Source organism: Pipistrellus kuhlii, unplaced genomic scaffold, assembly GCF_014108245.1.
Source record: "Pipistrellus kuhlii isolate mPipKuh1 unplaced genomic scaffold, mPipKuh1.p scaffold_m20_p_43, whole genome shotgun sequence".
Lineage (NCBI taxonomy): Eukaryota > Metazoa > Chordata > Mammalia > Chiroptera > Vespertilionidae > Pipistrellus > Pipistrellus kuhlii.
The window spans coordinates 3,654,920-3,661,025 of NW_023425544.1; the positions used below are offsets into that span (position 1 = coordinate 3,654,920).

General features: G+C 49.3%; 2 long non-coding RNA genes and 1 other non-coding gene across 4 annotated transcripts; 1 reads left to right on the top strand and 2 right to left on the bottom strand.

The window, feature by feature from the left end:
• Positions 1–72: 72 nt before the first annotated feature.
• Positions 73–1,898, bottom strand: LOC118704392. Of its 2 annotated transcripts, XR_006739875.1 has the most exons (3): positions 1,858–1,898; positions 1,259–1,345; positions 73–877 (listed from the first exon to the last, which is right to left on the bottom strand). It is a non-coding gene; the product is annotated as an uncharacterized LOC118704392 (long non-coding RNA). The 2 variants fall into 2 exon arrangements; XR_004983406.2 differs by lacking the exon at positions 1,858–1,898 and having other exon boundaries at positions 1,259–1,835.
• LOC118704423 lies at positions 1,429–1,557 on the bottom strand. The gene has a single exon (XR_004983424.1). It is a non-coding gene; the product is annotated as a small nucleolar RNA SNORA65 (small nucleolar RNA).
• Positions 1,899–2,896: 998 nt separating the features above from the next.
• Positions 2,897–3,984, top strand: LOC118704391. Its single transcript, XR_004983405.1, has 3 exons — positions 2,897–2,942; positions 3,323–3,435; positions 3,569–3,984. It is a non-coding gene; the product is annotated as an uncharacterized LOC118704391 (long non-coding RNA).
• Positions 3,985–6,106: the final 2,122 nt, after the last annotated feature.

The following is a 6,106-nucleotide window of genomic DNA, read 5'->3' on the forward strand; positions in this document are numbered from 1 at the left end:
ATCCACTGCTTGTCTACTAAAGGAAAAGTGAGTGATAAGCTCTAAAGGTGATTAAAAGAAACCAAGGGATGATGAGGAAAAAGGTGAAAACAGATTATCATCTGTCACTGGCTTAAAGCCAAGAGACTGTCAGGACTAGGCTGTAGCTAAACTTTAGAAGTATACTTGACCCTCACTTTCACAGAAACTCAGATAAACCAAGGACACAGGTCAGGTTTCTTAGTTAACCAATCAGTTAACCCCAGCTGTGTGCTGGAATGGATATTGAAGTCTTGAATTGCAGGTCCTGGGCCCCAGCCCACCAAATGACTTGGTCTATGATGAAGAACTCATCACCCTGTAGTTAGGCTGCACTACAAGCTTTCCTTCTGGCCAAGAACTATTTCTTATGAAGAGCTCCCGGGCTGTCTACAGAAATGCTGAGACGTCTTTCATGAGAGCTGCAGGCAGAGGGCAGAAACCCGCTACTGCTGAGATCACAGATGCCCAGATTGGTGCTTCCACAGGCTCCCCACTTGGTCCCGCTAACCACCTGACACAAAGAACCCAGCTCCCCAAGGAGGAGGCCACATAGAAAAGTCACTGCTTGTCAAATGATGTCTGAGTCCTTTTCCTTTGTAGTTCTTAAGTCTGTAGGAAAGAAGAAAGAAATCCTATCAGTGATATGGAAAAAAGTCTCCTCAACCCCACTACTGACCAATTCTAAAACTCTCCAGCTCTCCCCTGATTGATTTTAAGCAAAGAAAATAACAGAAGTCACTTACAGCGGGACATTTCACTGCACCACTGTTGATATCATCTATGATGTCATGAGGGTGGCGGCCATCAACATTGCACCCCACAGACTGGGCAGTCCCCAGGATCTCTTTAATTGTTCCTACAATTAAAGAAAATGTGACATTAGGTGGGAAACGTCAGCCCCTCACAATCCTCACACACCGCTGGGAACACCCATTTGAGTTCCACAGCAGACAGTGTCATAAAATATCGGAAATAAACACCCCGACTCTCCTACCTGAGAGCTCTCATTTAGTTATGCAAGGCCTGAATGCCAAGTCTCCATGCCACCCTGAAGACCCAGATTAAATACATCTGACCCCAAATCACCATGATCAAGTCACATTTTTCAAACCCAGAAAAGACTATGCTCCAAATTTTGTGTGTTAAATAATTAAGTTTCTTTTAAATGGGAAAAAAAGGTACCACTGGGTGAATATGCCCCATGTCACTAGGTGGTTCCATGTCGTCCTGCTCTTACCAGAGAGTTCTCTGGCTAAAGATCGGTGTCGCATCTGTCGGGCAATACTGACAATCTCATCGAATGTGATGTTTCCACTGTGCTTAACTGCAGAGAAAAGAAAACACGGCAAAAGCTTTGTCACACCCAAAGCCAGGCCAGACCACAATGGCCTCCCTCAGCCATTTCCTGGTTGTCCCCTGCTTTCGGCACAGAGTCATCCACATGAAGAATAACCCTGTTTGCTAAGCTGGGGGTTCCTTTCAGCTCACCACTGGAATGCACCAGCCAACGGGGGAGTGGTCAGGTGCAGTGGCGGGTGGCTAATGGCAAAACCAAATCTGTACCCATCTTCACGTGTGCCTGTTTCAGAGCTGAGAATGGGCAAATTTCAGTGACTGGGGTTCATCCATTCAGAGGGTCACCCAGCTGAGAAGCGCTCTCTTCATTCATCCTTCTCAGTTGTTTCACCCGGAATGGCCCTTCCTGATACTGCCTGGCTATGTAGCAGCCCACCATCCAATCCCTAGGTCTCCTTAAGAGGAAAGCATGCAGCTAAGTACAGGCGTTACGCAGACACCACCGCTCTCACACTGCTCAGTGACAGAGCGGCCACTCACTGTCTTTTTTGCTTCTCTCCGTCTCGGCCCCTCCGCAATGCCCGCTTTCACCGCGTCGCGCTTTTAACCTGCTGCCCGGAGTCCTCTCCGGAGCCGCGTTCAGGGCCGTGAAGTCCTAGCCAAGCCGCTTCCTCCTTCTGGGCTTCAGCTTCCCCACGTGCAGACGGGGAGTGAGGACTGAGCACCCGGGAGGGAGGACTGAGCACCTGCGGCGGCATCGCAGCCCGCAGGCTCAGAGTCAGGTTCCCCCACAGACTGGGCCCTGGCTCGGCTGCCTCCCCGCTGCCTGGGGTGCGCCTCCTTAGCCGTTGCCCAACCGAAGGCCACGCGTCCTGGTGGCGGTTGGAACTGTCCACGCCCGAGGTGGGGGTGCCCGCCTCGCTCCGCCCCGAGGTTCTCGGTGCTGTTTGCAGAACAGGCGAATGCACGTGGCCCGCCCGGAGCGATGTGGGGAGGGGGAGGGCTGAGGCTGGGACCCTGCAGATGCACTGACCGGTTTTTTTCCTCCCAGTATACCTGAGGTGCACCGGTGGGGAAGTGGGTGCCACGTCTGCCCTGGCCCCCAAGATCGGCCCCCTGGGCCTGGTAAGTCCTCGCGGTGGGCGTTTCTGACTTGGGAGCAGTTGGGCGCTGCCCTGTCACACACAGCTGTGCCTGCGGTGCCAATGGCGCTGGCGATTTCCACCCCCGAGCAGACCTCGGGCACGGATTGCCAGGAGGTGCGTTAGCAAGGTCATCTCTGAGCACAGAGCCCAGTCCCTGGAAGCGGTGACTTCCTCTCCGCTGCCTCCTGACCGCTGTGGGAGTGGACCTGAGGGGAGGCTGGGAGGGCCACGTGAGGGCTTTGTAGTTAGGTGGCTTAGTGACTTTTAGCTTATGTTTTATTTTTATTGATTTCAGAGAGGAAGGGCGAAGGAGAGAGAAACATCAGTGATGAGAGGGATACGTTGATTGGCTGCCTCCTGCACGCCCCCTGCTGGGGATTGAGCTCTGGCTTTAGGTTGTGACAACAATCGAATGTGATATTTCTACTGTGCCTACTGCCAGACAGATGGGACAGCGATCTTTAGCCAGAGAACTCTCTGGTAAGAGCAGGACGACATGGAACCACCTAGTGACATGGAGCATATTCACCCAGTGGTAGCTTTTTCCCATGTTAAAGGAAACTTAATTATTTAACATGCAAAATTTGGGGCATAGTGTTTTCTAGGTTTGAAAAATGTGGCTTAATCATGGTGATTTGGGGCCAGATGTATTTAATCTGGGTCTTCAGGGTGGCATGGAGACTTGGCATTCAGGCCTTGCATAGCTAACTGAGAGCTCTCAGGTAGGAGAGTCAGGGTGTTTATTTCTGATACCTTATGACACTGTCTGCTGTGGAACTCAAATGGGTGTTCCCAGTGGTGTGTGAAGATTGTGAGGGGCTGGCGTTTCCCACCTAATGCCACATTTTCTTTAATTGTAGGAACCATTAAAGAGATCCTGGGGACTGCCCAGTCTGTGGGGTGCAATGTTGATGGCCGCCACCCTCATGACATCATAGATGATATCAACAGTGGTGCAGTGGAATGTCCCGCTGTAAGTGACTTCTGTAGTTTGTTTGCTTAAAATCAATCAGGGGAGAGCTGGAGAGTTTTAGAATTGGTCAGTAGTGGGGTTGAGGAGACTTTTTTCCATATCACTGATAGGATTTCTTTCTTCTTTCCTACAGAGTTAAGAACTACAAAGGAAAAGGACTCAGACATCATTTGACAAGCAGTGACTTTTCTATGTGGCCTCCTCCTTGGGGAGCTGGGTTCTTTGTGTCAGGTGGTTAGCGGGACCAAGTGGGGAACCTGTGGAAGCACCAATCTGGGCGTCTGTGATCTCAGCAGTAGCGGGTTTCTGCCTCTGTGCCTGCAGCTCTCATGAAAGATGTCTCAGCACTTCTGTAGACAGTCCGGGAGCTCTTCATAAGAAATAGTTCTTGGCCAGAAGGAAAGCTTGTAGTGCAGCCTAACTACAGGGTGATGAGTTCTTCATCATAGACCAAGTCATTTGACTGGTTGGGGCCCAGGGCCTGCACTTCAAGACTTCGATATCCATTCCAGCACACAGCTGGGGTTAACTGATTGGTCAACAGAGAAACCTAACCTGTGTCCTTGATTGATCTGAGTTTCTGTGAAAGTGAGGGTCAAGTATACTTCTAAAGTTTAGCTACAGCCTAGTCCTGATAGTCTCTTGGCTTTAAGCCAGTGACAGATGATAATCTGTTTTCACCTTTTTCCTCATCATTTCTTGGTTTCTTTTAATCTCCTTTATTTATTTATTTATTTATTTATTTATTTATTTATTAAATATATTTTATTGATTTTGTACAGAGAGGAAGTGAGAGAGATAGAGAGTTAGAAACATTGATGAGAGAGAGTCATCAATCAGCTGCCTCTTGCACACCCCCTACTGGAGATATGCCCGCAACCAAGGTACCGAACCCGGGTCCTTGACCGGAATCGAACCCGGGTCCCTTCAGTCCCCAAGCCTATCCATCGAGCCAAACCGGTCTCGGCTCTTTTAATCACCTTTAGAGCTTATCACTCACTTTTCCTTTAGTAGACAAGCAATGGATGGCCACCTGGGCACTGACATAAGCTACACCACTTGGGGATGATTAACCCAAGAGCTTTTGTCAGCAGCCCTTTAGCAGGTGGCTTTTAGTCCCTCCAGGTGCAGTCAGGGTTGGAGAAGACACTATCTTTAGTGGGAGGTGAGGGACAATAAGGGGTGAGAATAGTTGACACAAGCTTCCCTTATTGCAGGCAGCCAGGCCTGGGAAATCTGTCCCCGAAGTCAAACGCATACCTAACCAGAAACCAGGGAGCACACAGTGGTTTGTAACTGCTGAGATGAGGTCACACCAGTTGGTGTACCTGGCGGCAATAGGACCCAGGTGGGTGCAAAGTGGAAAAGCAAAGGGAATTGTCCTCCTGTGGGGAAAGCAGGTCTAAGCCACCTGCCTCTGCGCCAGGGAGAGCATGGCTTCTTCAGGTTGTCCCTCCCTCCCTGTGAGGGGGTGCCTTATGGATAGATTTCAGTAACTTAGCCCCAGGCACCTCACCTTCTATCTTTCCAAGACTTAACAGCTGAAACAGGCACTAGGTCAGTACCTAGTGTGGACATTGGGTATAGCAGTGTTACTCAAGTTGCACCTTTATGTAAGTGTACACACACACACACACACACACACACACACGAGGCCTGGTGCACAACATTTGTGTAATGGGGACCTGGGGGAGTCCCTCAGCCCAGCCTGAGCCCTCTCTCAGTCCGGGACCCCGCATGGATGACCCCCTGCCCACAGAGAGCAAGCCTAAGTTGGTAGGTGGGTGGACATCCCCAGAGGGATCCCTACGGCTGCTTCGGAAGCGGGAAAGGTTCCCGCCACCACTGCTGTGCTCCTGGCTGAGCGGTGTTCCCGCTGTGGGAAGGCACTGACCAATAGAGGGCAACTCCAGTGTTGAGTGTCTGCCTCCTGGTGGTCAGTACATATCATAGCAACCTGTCGTTCCACTGTTAAGTTGATTTGCATATTAGCCTTTTATTATATAGGATATATACATATATAATTTTTTTATTGATTTGAGAGGAGAGGGAGAGAGAAAGAAAAGCATCAATGATGAGAATCCTTGACTGGCTGCCTCCTGGAAAGCCTCCCACTGGGGATCAAGCCCACAATCTGGGCATGTGGCCTTGACTGGAATCGAACCTGGGACCACTCAGCCACAGGCTGACCCTCTATTCACTGAGCCAAAACAGCCAGGGCTGTAGGTTTTCATATACTAGGTTTTCATATTAAGGCATGAATCCTTCATCGCGTACCCTCAATGAAATTGTAGCATTAAATGATTGGCCCTAGAGTCTTCTCTACTTGAATTTACTTCCTCAAATCAGATACTCTGACCTCATTACAGAGAAATGCTCTTTTCTGGACAAAATTCTTGGTTCTTTTGTTTTCTTGCAAGTCATTCAAGGAGGGATCACCATTGCTGAAATACCTAGCATTTAAGTAGGAACCAGGTCTTCCATTGATTTGATTACACCTTTATAAACCAAGGTTCCTGGAGTGCTTGGTACACAAAAAAGCACTCAGGCCCACTGAATATAGGTAACAATTGTAGTAATCTGAGTTGTGTTATGTTGTTGACAGATGATGTTAAAGAGGAAAAAGGCTCTGAGACCTTCCACATTAGATAGTCATTTTATTAAAGGTAGA